The 15,058-nt window shown below is 38.9% G+C and overlaps 1 protein-coding gene across 4 annotated transcripts in view; it reads right to left on the reverse strand.

The window, feature by feature from the left end:
* Window positions 1-15,058, reverse strand: part of MEMO1 (mediator of cell motility 1) — a 145,344-nt gene that overhangs the window by 37,841 nt on the left and 92,445 nt on the right. The gene's annotated exons all lie outside the window — the stretch shown is intronic.

Below are 15,058 nucleotides of genomic sequence, written 5' to 3' on the forward strand. Positions count from 1 at the left end.
TGTGGTATATAAATAATCAAAATCTTAAAATTTTAAATGTTTAAATATTGACAAATTTATTAAATATACAAATATTTACATATTTATGAAATATACAAATACTTATTTGCTTAATCTTCCCCTGCCATTAATTTGAACGTTTCTCCTCTGTATGACATTGATGAATATGCAAGTCTTCCTTCCTATACAAATTCTTCCAGTTTCCTAATGAGTCTAGAAGCAGTCCCAATTTCTTAAGATGTGAGGAGAATTAAACTAACTGTAACAACAACTACAATTAGCCAGTCAGAAGGGACATGATCCTCATCCCTAAGGTGCCAAGGCTGTTGTCATAGTAATACCACTGTGATTTATTCTCCTCTCCCTTTTCAGTTTGAAAATACTCAAAGAAAAAAACAGGGCAGGGGGGATGACAAAAAGTTATGTAGGTAAATATAAAAAATCTGTACTCTAATATATTCTATTCCTCTCAAATGTCTTTTGCTACCTCCTCTTTATGCTTTTCATGGTCATAGAAACTGAAACTACTCCATTACCACCAACAAAGAATGATTTCCTATTATTCCAGAGCTCATCCATGTTCTATGAGTCTTAAAAATGCTCTCCTGCTGATAGGAGATAAGGTAATACTCGAAGGGAATCAACATACAGAAAAAGGAGAAACTGAGAAACATAAAGAAAAGTTACACTTGCTCTAAAAACCTCATAAATGCTCTAAAACCAAAAATAAAAAAAATTAACTGTAAGACATATGCAAAAATATACAAATAACTGTAAATATAAAAGTCACAGAATAAGAAAACACTTGAGAAATGCCACTGCTCTTGTGACTGTCATTAAACTGGGCAGAGGAAGAGAATCTCTGGCATATTTTTATTCTACGTCCAGCGAGGAGGCATTCCATTCCTTAAAGACTACCTATATAAAAGCAGATCTACTTTTCTCTATTTCTAATATTTGAAGATCTTCATTGAGGCCACATCAGAAAGGAAAGTAAAAATCTTAAGATCCAGTGAAACCTAAGCTATAATAAAGGTTAAGATGGCATTTCAGAGAGTCAAAAATCCAGAATGGCAATATGCCAGCCTGTAACTGGGAAAGAGGCATAGGAGCTTTACATGAAAGTTAATATAGCAGGCCTGATGCTACAGTCTTTAGAAAGGCCTGTGTATTAAGACTGGTCCTTGGTTGGCATCTGGGAACTTGGTTTTTAGAATATTCCTTATGCTGACAAGGCTGTTTTACCCACTTGGGACACTGAATTCTGCTATACCAGCTTGCTGAGATTGTTTGTAAACAAGGTGATTACATACAGTAAACACTTTACTTCTGAGAGCCTGGAATTTTGGTAGCTGTGGCTAGCTACACAGGCAGAGTGCCTACATGACCAGTCCCCAGTAAAAATCCTGGATTTTGAATCTTAAAGCAGTCTTCCTTGGGCAGAAATACTATGTACTTTCTATGTAGCCCACATCTACAGAAGGCAGAGCAGTAGACACCTGTAACTGGATTCTAGAGCACACAACCTAGATCCCTGACATGTGCAGTTCACAGTAGGGTTCACACTCCTATGACAATCTAATGCTGCTGCAGATCTCACAGGAGGCAGAACTCAGGTGGCAATGCTTGCTGGCCCACCATTCACCTCCCGCTGCACAGTCCAGTTCCTAACAGGTCACAGACCAGTTGGGGACCCCTGCTCTAGAGAATCACCAAATGTGAGGGTGGTCATGAAAGTTTCAAACAGGTGTCAAAGGCAAAGTGATATAAAAGAATCATAACTGCAGTTTTAAAGAGTCCTATAAGGCAGAACTTCTCTCATCTTTTTCTCTTGGTCAAATTCACTTTCAGACCAAAGACACATGCATATAGAATTTAAGCAGAATACTGCGATTCATGTAAGAAAAAATAAACTACAGAGATCCAGAAAACAGGCTGGGTGCAGTGGCTCATGCCTGTAATCCCAGCACTTTGGGAGGCCAAGGTGGGCAGATTCCTTGAGCCCAGGAGTTCAAGAAAAGCTTGGGCAACATGGCAAAACCCCATCTCTACAAAAAATAAAAAAATTGGCCAGGGGTGGGGGTGCACACCTGCAGTCCCAGCTATTTGGGAGGCTGAGGTGGGAGGATCACTTGAGCCTGGGAGATGGAGGCTGCGGTGAGCTGTGAGCATGCCACTGGACTCCAGCCTGGGTGACAGAGTGAAATCCTGTCTCCATAAAGAAAAAAAAAAGATCCAGAAAACATCAGAGGCAGAGAACTGGGGAAAGAGGTAGAGGATAGGGGAAGAAGAAGGGTAAGCTAGCTGTCAATGACTTAACTAAAATTAACATTTAAGTCATTATAAATCTTTACTGTTTGATCAGTTAAATGAAAACAATGAAATTCCCAAAATTAATTTTTAAATCTTTCAAAATTTCCATTTAAATAGGCATGATGATAAGAAAGATTTTCTAAGAAAGGGCATACTTCAGGTACTAGAGAGCCATTCTAAACTCTATTTTTAAAACTCAACCATTTGAAGCTACTATGAAGCAACACAATCTTAGAAACTAGTCAAGTTTGCTGTCAGAATCATAGAGAAACTCCTGTATGTTTTTAAAAACAAGTCAACATTTCCATACCCTACATTCTCTTAAACTTACACTCATTTCTGGCTTTGCCATTTCTGATAATGGCAATATCATGAGCCCTTGAACTTCATATTCTCTTCAATTTATATCAACTTTCTCACATAGGAATATTTCTATCTGCATAGAGTTATGTGTAGAATCCTCATGATTCTAACCCTTAAACATCTCCCACATCTGCTCAGTGTGTTACCCCACCTGCCACTGCCTTGGTTCAAAGCCCCCATGATTTTTTTACTACACTATTTATTTCTTCCAACTCCAATCCATCCTTTCATACTGCCATCACACCTTCAAGGAGAGCTATTCTTTTTTTTTTTTTTTTTTTGAGACGGAGTCTCACTCACACTGTCACCCGGGCTAGAGCGCAATGGTGCAATCTCGGGCACTGCAACCTTTGCCTCCCAGGTTCACACGATTCTCCTGCCTCAGCCTCCCGAGTAGCTGGGATACAGACACTCACCCACACCCAGCTAATTTTTTGTATCTTTAGTAGAGATGGGATTTTACTATGTTGGCCAGACTGGTCTCGAACTCCTGACCTCGTGATCTGCCCACCTCAGCCTCCCAAAGTGCTGGGATTACTGGCGTGAGCCACCGCACCTGATCAAGGAGTGCTATTCTTTTTTTTGAGAGAGAGTCTCGCCCTGTCGCCCAGGCTGGAGTGCCACGGCGCAATCTCGGCTCACCGCAACCTCTGCCTCCTAACTTCAAGCGATTCTCCTGCCTCAGCTTCCCAGGTAGCTTGGATTACATGCGGGTGCCACCAAGCCCGCCTAATTTTCTGTATCTTTAGTAGAGACAGGGTTTCCCCATGTTGGCCAGGATGTTCTCGAACTCCTGACCTCGTGATCTGCCCACCATGGCCTCCCAAAGTGCTAGGATTACAGACGTGAGCCACCGCGCCTGGCCTAGGAGTGCTATTCTTGTTCAGTCCCAATCATCACCCCCTCCCTTGCTAAGAACATTTTATTAGCTCTGTACCAGGCATAGAATAAAATACAAGTATTTTACAATGGCATTCAATTCCTTCCATAATCTGGTTCTAATCTATTTTCCAATTCTCTAATCCTGCCCCTCTTACACTGTATCTCTATAAGTCAGCTACTCAAATGCCTCCAGCCCCAGGATGGTGTTACATATGTGTGAAAAGGTAGACAAGGTGTAAGATAATAGGGAATAGCAGGACCAATATTTAACTATAAATATCTGCATAAAAATTTTTTTCCTAACTATGCAAACCAAACAAAAACCATCTACAAACAGACCTCGGTTACTACCCAAGCCTTTTACAACTCCTGCAAGTTAAGCCAAATAGTTTCCTGCTATTAAAAATAAGCCCTAGGCTGGGCGCAGTGGCTCAAGCCTGTAATCCCAGCACTTTGGGAGGCCGAGACGGGCAGATCATGAGGTCAGGAGATCGAGACCATTCTGGCTAACACGGCGAAACCCCGTCTCTACTACAAAAATACAAAAAAACTAGCCGGGAGAGGTGGCGGGTGCCTGTAGTCCCAGCTACTCGGGAGGCTGAGGCAGGAGAATGGCGTGAACCCGGGAGGTGGAGCTTGCAGTGAGTCGAGATCCGGCCACTGTACTCCAGCCTGGGTGACAGAGCGAGGCTCTCGTCTCAAGGAAAAAAAAGAAAGAAAATAAATAAATAAATAAATAAATAAGCCCTGGGCTATCCTACTCCTAAATACTTTGTATGTACATAACTCCCTTTCTCATGAAAACCTTACACCCAATCCCATGAAAATTGTAGGCACCTTCAAAATCCATTCAAATGCCACCCCCTTAATGAAGCCTTCTCTGTGCTTCCCTAACTCAACTACTACCTCTTTCCTCCCAAATCCTTACTCTCTGCTCCTGTAACTCTTTAATTATACTTACTACATTTTGAATTATATTATAATCATTTATATACATTTCTTATCTCTTCTACCAGGCTAAAAGATGAGAAAACAAACAGGTGTTTCTTTATTTTTGTATTCTTCATCCTTAAACATAGATTAGTACCATTAGGTACATCTATTATATTTGAAAAATTCAGTTTAACTAAAATTTTAAAAATCTTAAAATGTTGACAGTAAATGTTATCTTAAAAACAACCCAATTTTTATAAAACATAACTAGTAAGTCTGGGGACAGTGGCTCACATCTGTAATCCCAGCACTTTAGGAGGCTGAGGCAGGCAGATCACTATGAGCCCAGGAGTTCAAGACCAGACTGGGCAACATGGCGAAACTCCGTCTCTACAAAAAATACAAAAATTAGCCAGGTGTGGTGGTGTGCACCTGTGTTCCCAGCTATTTAGGATGCTGAGGTAGGAAGATCTCTTGAGCCCGGGAGGTGGAGGTTGTGGTGAGCTGAGAGTGCACCACTGCACTCCAGTCTGAGCAGGACCCTGTCTACACACACACACACATACACACATACACACACACAACTTGTACAACTAGTAAAACAGAAAAGATGAAAAATTACCATTTGGGAGCCAAAATGAGTTTCATTAACCTGTTTATTTACTCCCACATATAAAATGCATTATTCTTAATCTGTGTTTAAGACAGGCATCAGTCTCTTATTCTGTGTATTCTTCAGAAGGAGGTACAGTTAAATGGTAAAAAAAATTCTTTTTACAACCACCACAAAATAGCATATTTTAAATAGTGAAATTAGAGCTATAAACTGGTATAATTCCCTTAACATGGTACTTGGGCCATTCAATAATTCATTTAGAGGAGTTTTCTTTAAGAAAATGAAAGAAGCTCAGATTTGTAAATGTCTACCTTTTTTTCCTAAACATTCTTGACCCTTGACCCTCTCTTCCTAACTCCAGTCCTACCCACACAGTGCTTAAAGTGACTGTCTACAGAATGCACTGAATCTTTCTTAAGAATGAAAACAGGTAGTGATATAAACAGGTGCTAGTTAAGATTTCAGGAAACTTCAGACTTCCATATGGTGAGAGTAAAAAAACAATGAAAGAGATTTCCAGTTTCTGATCTAACATGTAAAGATTTTAGAAGGTATTACTCTTATCCTAACAGAAAAAAACACTAAATTAAAAACCAATAACTCTTATCAGATCTATCTGAGAATTGAGGTGACAGAGCAAACCAATGCCCCAAAAACTGGAAGTGTAGACAGAATCAGAGAATCTTAAACCACGCTTGGAGCTAGCAGGAATACTTAAAGGGTAATGAACTAATTGCTGGAGACTAAATGTGGACTATCCTGAGAGATACAAACTCCTGAGAGCCAAGGCATCAAGCTGTAGAAGGCTTTATGAAAGTTTTACTTCCAAGGGCCCCAACAAATATCTGCTTCACTGAGTATTCTGTCCTCTTTACAAAAATGCCTAACTGCAAGAGAAACTATTTTACCAGTGCCCGACAAAATTGGGCCTTACAAGAGTTTCACAAACGTGGAGTAAAAGTAATACCCAAATCCAGCCCCTCCAGTCTTCTTGTCTGACCTGAAGTGGGGGAAAATCTGAGAAGAACTTGTTAAATCACAGACCAGTGGCACAGGCTCACCAAAAGAATGACAATTGATCACAGAATTATAGAATGTGTCTCCTTTCCTCATCTTACCACTATATCAACAGGGCACCTGTATAATAACAGGGGAAGGTAACTGAAAGAAATGCAGGACTTGGACCTTATCTAACAAGTCTCTTAACAAATTGGGTGTAGAAGGAACATACTTCAACATGATAAAGACCACATATGACAAACCCACAGCTAATACCACAATGAACAGGGAAAAACTGAAAGCCTTTCCACTAAGTTCTGGAACAAGATAAGGATGCCCACTTTCACCACTTCTATTCAACACAGTACTGGAAGACCTAGCCAGAGCGATTAGTCAAGAGAAGAAATAAAGGGCATCCAAATGTAAAGGAAAAAGTCAAATTATCCTTGTTTGCAGATGACATGGTCTTACATTTAGAAAAACCTGAAGTCTCCACCAAAAAACCCTAAGATCTGATAAACAAATTCAGTAAAGTTGCAGGATACAAAATCAACATAGAAAAATCAGTAGCATTTCTACATACAAACAGCGATCAAACTGAAAAATCAAGAAAGCAATCCCATCTACAATAACTACCAAAAACAAAACAAAATACCTAGGAATAAATTTAGCCAAAGAAGTGAAAGAGCTATACAAGGAAAATTTTGAAACACTGATGAAAGGAATTGAAGAGGACATAAAATACTGGATAGATATCCCATGTTCAGGGATTGGAAGAATTAATACTGTTTAAATGTCCATACTACCCAACATAACTTACATATTTAATGAAATCCCTACCAAAATACCAAAGACATTCTTCAAAGAAATTTTTTTAATCCTAAAATTTATAAAAGTTGTAACACACATAAAATGTGAATACCAGAAGGAGAAAAAGAAATACAGTAATTACTGAGAAGTTTCCAAAATTAATGACAGATACTAAACCACAAATCCAGGAAGCTCAGAGAACTCCAAGAAGGATAAATACCAAGAAACTGACACTTAGGTGTCAATTTATATTAAAACTGCAAAAAACCAAAGACAAACAAAAGATCTGGAAAGCAACCAGAGGACAAAAACACTTTACCTATAGAGAAACATGGATAAAAATGATAAGAATTATGTACGATTTCTCTTCAGAAACCATGCAAGAAGTGATAAAATAAAGTGCTGACAGCGAAAGAAAAAAACCCACTAATTTAGAATTCTATATCCAGGAAAAATTTCTTTCAAAATTAAAGGAGAAATAAAGCTTTTGTCAGTCTAACAAAAATTGAGGGAGTTTGTCAATTTAGACATTAGATCTGCCTTGCAAGAAATGTTAAAAGAAGTCCTTCAGAGAAGAACAAGGATATAGGTCAGAAAATTGGATCTACATAAAGCAAGCAAGTACGTTAGAGAAAGAATAAATGAGGGTAAAATAAAATCTTTTATTTCATTTTTTTCTTATTCTTAATTGATCTAACAAATAATTTGTTCAAATAAATAAAAGGAGCAATGTATTTGATGATTACAGCTTATGGATAAGTGAAACAAATGACAGTGGTGTCATACGGGACAGGAGGGAGAAATTAGGAAGACTCTTAGATGATGCTTCTACTACCCATGAAGCAGTACAGTGTTATTTAAAAGTTGTTAGCCAGGTGCAATGGCTCCTGCCTATAATCCCAGTACTTTGAGAGGACAAGACAGGAGGATCACTTGAGCCCCGGAGTTCAAGACCAGCCTGGGCAAGATAGTGAGACCCTGTCTCTACAAAAAATTTTAAAATTAGCCAGGCATGATGGTGCATGTCTGTAGTCCCAGCTACTCGAGAGGGTGAGGTGGGAGGATCCCTTCAGCCCAGAGGTGGAAGTTGCAGTAAGCCAAGATTGTGTGCCACTGCACTCCAGCCTAAATAACAGAGTGAGACCCTGTCTCAAAAAAATAAAAAATAAAGTTGTAAATTTGTTGTAAATGTATGCTGCAAACTCCATGGCAAAAACTAAAAGACAGTAATAAAAACGGTATAAACATATATATGTATAAATGATATGCTGAGAGGAAAAAATTATAGTCATATAAAATGCACAATTAAAACCAGAGAGGACAGGAAAAAAAGTGGTAGACAAAAAAACGAAAAAAAAAGGAGAATAATGACAATGATTAGAAAAGGGTAATAAGTAAGGTAGATATTAATTCAACATAGCAGCAGTTCTTCAGGAGGTGGAATGGATAAGCAAACTATGGTACATCCATAAAATGAAATACTGTTCAGTGATAAAGAGAAGTAAGATACCAAGCTCTAAAAAGACATGGAGGAATCTTGAAGATATATAGCTAAATGAAACCCAATTTGAAAGGCTATATACTGCATGATTCCCAACTGTAGGACATTCAAGAAAATGCAAATCTATTGAGACAGTAAACTGATCAGTAGTTACTAGGCACACGGGGAGAGGGGAGAAGAAGGCGATGAATAGGTGAAGCACTGGTTTTTAGGGCACTGAAACCATTCTGTATGGTATTATAACAACAGAGACATAATAGGCATTTGGCAAAAAACGTAAGAGTATCCAACACAAAGAGTGAATCCTAATTAAACTATGGACTTTAGTTAACATAATAATGTATTGATATTGGTTCATCAATTGTAACAAATGTACTATACTAATTCAAGATGTTAAGAACAGGAAAAACTGCTTAGGTAGGAGTAGTGTTTAATGCCATATAAAAGCATCTAATGTAGCATTCTCACTTAGGGAACTCAAAAATATAATCGATATGGATAAACATAACAGATGAACATAACTAGACCTCCCAGGCTGAAGTAATCCTCCCACCTCAATCTCCCAAGAGGCTGGGACCACAGGTGTGTGCCACCTCGTCCAGTTATTTTTTTTACTTTTTGGAGAAAGGGGACTCATTTTGTTGCCCAGGCTGGTCTCGAACTCCTGGGTTCAAGAAATCCTCCTGCCTTAGCCTCCCAAAGTGCTGAGATTACAGGTCTCATGAGCCACCACGCCCAGCCTAATGCTGTTAATTTTAGAAGATACTAATTTTTTTCCAGATGATTTCTATATATCCTAACTGAAACCTAATTGAACCTCCCTCAAGAGCAATTATAAAAAGCAACTATAGGCTGGGAGTGGTGGGTCATGCCTGTAATCCTAGCACTTTGGGAGGCCGAGGGCAGGTGGATCACTTGAGGTCAGGAGTTCAAGACCAGCCTGGCCAACATGGTGAAACCCTGTCTCTACTAAAAATACAAAAAAATTAGCTGGGCGTGGTGGTGGGCACCTGTAATCCCAGCTACTTGGGAAGCTGAGGCAGGAACATCGCTTAAACCTGGGAGGTGGAGGTTGCAGCAGGCCGAGGTTGTGCCACTGCACTCTAGCCTGGGCAATGGAGCGAGACTCTGCCTCAAGAAAAAAAAAATTACAAAAATTAGCTGGGCATGGTGGCACATGCCTGTAATCCCAGCCACTGGGGAGGCTGAGGCAGGAGAATCACCTGAACCCAGGAGGCAGAGGTTGCAGTGAGCCAAGATCATGCCATTTGCACTCCAGCCTGGGGAACAAGAGTGAAACTCTGTCTCAAAAAAAAAAAGCAATTATAATAGCAAAATTTATTACGCATTTCAATATTAAAGACAATATATGGTGACATACAAAAGAAAAAGTAATCATAAGAAAAAAATTTTTAATATATGCAAAAAAAGAACAAAGTACGTAAGATATGATCTCGTTTATATGTTTTAACTCAAACATAAATGTGTATGTATAAATTTTACATAATACACAAACTTACATATGCTAAAATATATGTTAGTGTATGCATAAAAACCTTTACTGGCAGTAAACACTAGCTGAGTAGAACCAGAGTCTTCCACCATTCATTTTGTACTTCTTGATTCTGTTTACATTTTCTAACTATGTACGTATATTTTTTATGTCAGCAGAGTTAACTGAGCAATGAGATTGTGAGTCATTTTGTTTTCTCCTTTAGACTACTATTTTTTTAAAAAGCTCTAATGAATATAATTTTTAAATCTATTACAAACATGCAGCCGGGCACGGCGGCTCATGCCTGTAATCCCAGCACTTTGGGAGGCCGAGGCGGGCAGATCACGAGGTCAAGAGACGGAGACCATCTTGGCCAACATGGTGAAACACCTTCTCTACTAAAAATACAAAAATTAGCTGGGCATGGTGGCAGGGGCCTGTAATCCCAGCTACTCGGGAGGCTGAGGCAGGAGAATCACTTGAATCCAGGAGGCAGAGGTTGCAGTGAGCCAAGATCGTGCCACTGCACTCCAGCCTGGTGACAGAGCAAGACTCTATCTCAAAAAAAAAAAAAAAAAAAAAAAAAGGAGAAATTTAAATAATACCTTAGACATCTATTTTTTTTAAAATACATAATGTGGTTTATAATAGTGAAAAATAGGGAGAAAGCTTAAAAGTTAAATGGTCAAGAATTGATTGAAGTATTACAAGCATCTTTGCCTAGAAAGTCTTATGTATAGCCAATAAACTGAAGTAAAAAAATGACAGGAAAATACCTTCATGACAAGAAAAGCAGTTTAAAAAAAGAATATTTGTAGCCAAAGATGATCAAGAGTTTATTTTTTGAAAATTAAAAAAATGTAATTTCTTTTTTAAAAAGAACATTTGATCCACTTTTTGGAAAAACAATTAAAGTATTGAAAATGGCAAGACAGTTATTAATTCATTCAACAATTACGGAAATATTTTTGTGTACCAGGTACTATGCAATGCATAGCAGATATACTGAAGACTAGAGCTGCTCCCGGGAGAAAACACTATGGAACTACCATGGAAGGGACACAGGCTTATATACAAATAATCCCTCAACTACTTAACCACAGTTTCTATGAATCTAATCACCAAAAATTCTTTTCACATCTCAATGCTCAATGTCACTCCTCCCATCAAAAGTAGCATCTGTAGTTCCCTCTCCTTGAATTTAGTCTTATGATGCGCTTTGACCCGTAGAATGAGGCATAAGTGATGCTGTGCCAGTTCTAGACTTTGACATTAAGAGAGCTGGAAATTTCTTCTTTTGCTCAATTGCTATCCTGCTAGAGAGGATTCACCATGTGAACTGAGAAGTCCTGAAGGGTGAGTGTCAACAGGCACTGACAGATGAGAACCAAGATGAAAACTGATGTGCCTCAAGAAGACAACCAGCACCACGGCCCCAGAGAGGAAGCTAGGGCATCTTGAGGTCTTTAGCCTAAGTCGACCTGCCTCAACTGGTAGTAGATGAAACAGAGACAAATTGTCTCCACTAACCCAACCAAATTTCCAAACTATAGAATCATTTAAGTGAAAAACTACACATTTGTGGGACCTAAAAATCAAAACGATTGAATTCACAGACACGGAGAGTAGAAGGATGGTTACCAGAGACTGGAAAGAATAGTGGAGGACTAGAGGGTAGGTGGGGATGGTTAACAGATACAAAATAAAATAGAATGAATAAGACCTAGTACTTGGTAGCACAACAGGGTGACTATAGTCGATAACTCAATTGTACATTTTTAAGTAACTAAAAGAATATAACTGGATTGCCTGTAACACTAAGGATAAATGCTTAAAGTGATTAATACCCCATTCTCCATGATGTGATTATTTTACACTGCATGACTGTATCAAAACTTCTCATGTACCCCATCTATACACCATGCACCCAAAAAATTAAAAGTTTGTTTTTAACTTTTTTTAAAAAAGAAAAAAATACATACATTGAGGTGATTTGTTATGCTGCAATACGTAACTAAGACATTACTTGGAAGACTGAAGCAAGAAGCTCGCTTGAGGCCAGGAGTTCAAGATCAGCCTGAGGAATAAAGTAAGACCCGTCTCTAAAAAAATGTTTTTAAAATTAGCCAGATACGGTAGTACGTACCTGTAGGGCCACTACTCTGAAAGCTGAGGTAGGAAGATCCCTTGAGCCCAGGAGTTCAAGGCTACAGTGAGTTATAATTGTGCCACTGCACTCCAGCCTGGGTGACAGAATGAGGCCCTGCCTCTTTAAAAAAAAAAAAAAAAAAAAAGAGAGGCCAAGCACAGTGGCTCATGCCTGTAATCCCATTGCTTTGGGAGGCCAAGGTGGGAAGACTACTTGAGACCAGGAGGCAGAGGCTGCAGTGAGCCATGATCATGCCACTGCACTCCAGCCTGGGCAACAGAGCTGAGAATCTTTCCCCCCCACATCTCCCCTCCAAAAAAAGAGGAACCACACTCAAGGAGCCTCATTCACATCCTAACTTGATGGAAATCATAAGATAATAAATTTTGAGCCTAGGGTCACAGCAAATAAGATTTCTGAACATCCTGAGAAGCCTGGGTGTATATGACATGTTAGAGAGACATGAATTGTCCACCAGAGGAAGAACTGTAGTAGACCACCAGCAAAGACAGCTGTCAACAGTTTCTCTTATTCCTGTACACACATGCTACTCCTCCCATCAAGAGGAGCAATATATGGCTCTTTTCCTCAAATCTTGGCTGACACAGTGATCTTATTTGCTTTGAAAAACACAATTCACTGGAAATGTGCTATGTAGTTTCCAGCCTAGGACATAATAGGCCTAGAAACTCCTGGTTTTACTCTCTTGATCCAAAAAAAGAAGAAGAAGAAAAAAGGAAGTCTAAGCTATTCTTCTAGAGAGTAGCCCCCCCCCAAAAAAAAGCCCTACTTGATGAACAAACAGGTCAGCTGGAGAAGAAATGAGGGGTCTCAACAGAGAGCTAGCACTAAGGCCCAAGATACATGAGTGACACTATCTGAGATACTGTAGCCCCATTTGAGCCACCTCAGTCAGTGTCTTGTGGACCAGAGCAAGGTGTTCCCTGCCCCAATTCCTGGCCCCCAAATTTTAGGCAATAAACAGCTGTGATTTTAAGTCACACTTTAAATCTGTTAGTTAGTAAAAGATAACTGATATAGGTAATTTTAAGTAAGAGTTTTGTTACTTAGTAATAAATAACTGACATAGGTAATAAGTCCAACTAATGCTACAAAGAAAAGAAGGGTCAATAATAGGGATCCTAAAGTTATGTGGCAGTAGTTTATTTGATACTATTTAAAAGGGGGAATTATAAGTAGGAATTTGGTTTGCTGGGTTTAAGTTTCTATTTTCCTAAATGTTCCACAATGTACATGTTTTACTTTTAAAATAACAATAAAGGCCGGGCGCGGTGGCTCAAGCCTGTAATCCCAGCACTTTGGGAGGCCGAGGCGGGCGGATCACGAGGTCAGGAGATCGAGACCATCCTGGCTAACATGGTGAAACCCCGTCTCTACTAAAAATACAAAAAACTAGCCAGGCGTGGTGGCGGGCGCCTGTAGTCCCAGCTACTCGGAGGCTGCGGCAGGAGAATGGCCTGAACCTGGGAGGCGGAGCTTGCAGTGAGCTGAGATCGCGCCACTGCACTCCAGCCTGGGTGACACAGCGCGAGACTCCGTCTCAAAAAATAAAATAAAATAAAATAAAATAAAATAACAATAAAAATGTTATCTTGTTATAACCTCCTTGAGGATACTGTTGTCAGTTTATCGGTCCTATTGTTTTTTGGGTTTGTTTGAGACAGGGTCTCACTCTGTCACCTAGGCTGGAGTGCAGTGCCATAATCTCGGCTCACTGCACTCTCAACCAGCCAGGCTCAAGCAATCATCCCACCCCAGCCTCCCAAGTAGCTGGGACAACAAGTACCCGACATTACACATGACTAATTTTTCTATTTTTAGTAGAGACAAGAGTTTTGCCACATTGCCCAGGCTGGTCTTGAACTTCTGGGCTCAAGTTATCTGCCCACCTCAGCCTCCCAAAGTGCTGCTGGAATTACAGACATGTGCCACTGCACCCGAAGTATTAGTATTTATTAAGTCTAAATTGTATTTTCTCATGACAAAATATGCAAACATCTCAGTGAATAAAAATATTCAATTATCTTTTCCGGTTGAAGAAGAGAAAGTTCTGATTACAACAACAATTTAAGAAATAATACATATGGTTTCACATTTCTGAAGAATTAGAATGTATTAAAAACCCGAAAATTATATTGCTTATAATGTAGTATCACACTGATTTTTGAAAATTCTTCAGATTTATATAATTCCTCACGGTTATCATTGTGAGCAGAAGCAGACAAAAGACTGAGAAAAGTAAATAATACTTTGAATACAGAGTAAGAGTGGAAACAATCCAAAAAGACTACAACAATGAACTAAACAAGAAAAACTAAACAGCAATAATTGAGAAGACATACAAAAAGAAATCACACAAAAGTCTGAGAACAGAAAATAATCCATCTGAATATTATGAAAAGGCCTTGGGCTTTGGCTGATCACAGGTACATTAGCCAACAGTAAGCCACATCAACATAAAAAATATAATGTTATCTTAGACTTTATTAGTACGTTTAATTAATATTTACTGAAAGCCTACAGAGCATCATGTACTTTAGTAAGAAAATATAATGAACAAATCCAGAAGGAATCATCTTACCATACTTAGAACTGCCAAACTAAATATAAAATATTAAGTCCATATATAGGAAATAGTTTTAAAAATTAGAGAAACCTACAAAAGAGAAGACATCCTAATCCAAATGTTTCACTAAAAGAAGAAAATCCTTGAAATAATTATTTTTTATTTTATCAAAATACATTAATAACTACTATGTGCTGGACACTGTGCTAGGTGGTGGGGTATACAGTAGAGAACAAAACAGATATTGACCCTGTCCTCGTTCAGCTCACAGTACAGTGAGTACCCCCCATCACAGGAAGACCTTTAGCAGGTACCACCTAACAGTCTGTCAAGCATACCACAAAAGAGATTCATGTACCTTGCACAAGGTTGAAATAAATCACCTCCAAAATTAAATACAAGCCTAAAAT

This window comes from Theropithecus gelada, chromosome 13, assembly GCF_003255815.1.
Source record: "Theropithecus gelada isolate Dixy chromosome 13, Tgel_1.0, whole genome shotgun sequence".
Classification (NCBI taxonomy): Eukaryota; Metazoa; Chordata; class Mammalia; order Primates; family Cercopithecidae; genus Theropithecus; species Theropithecus gelada.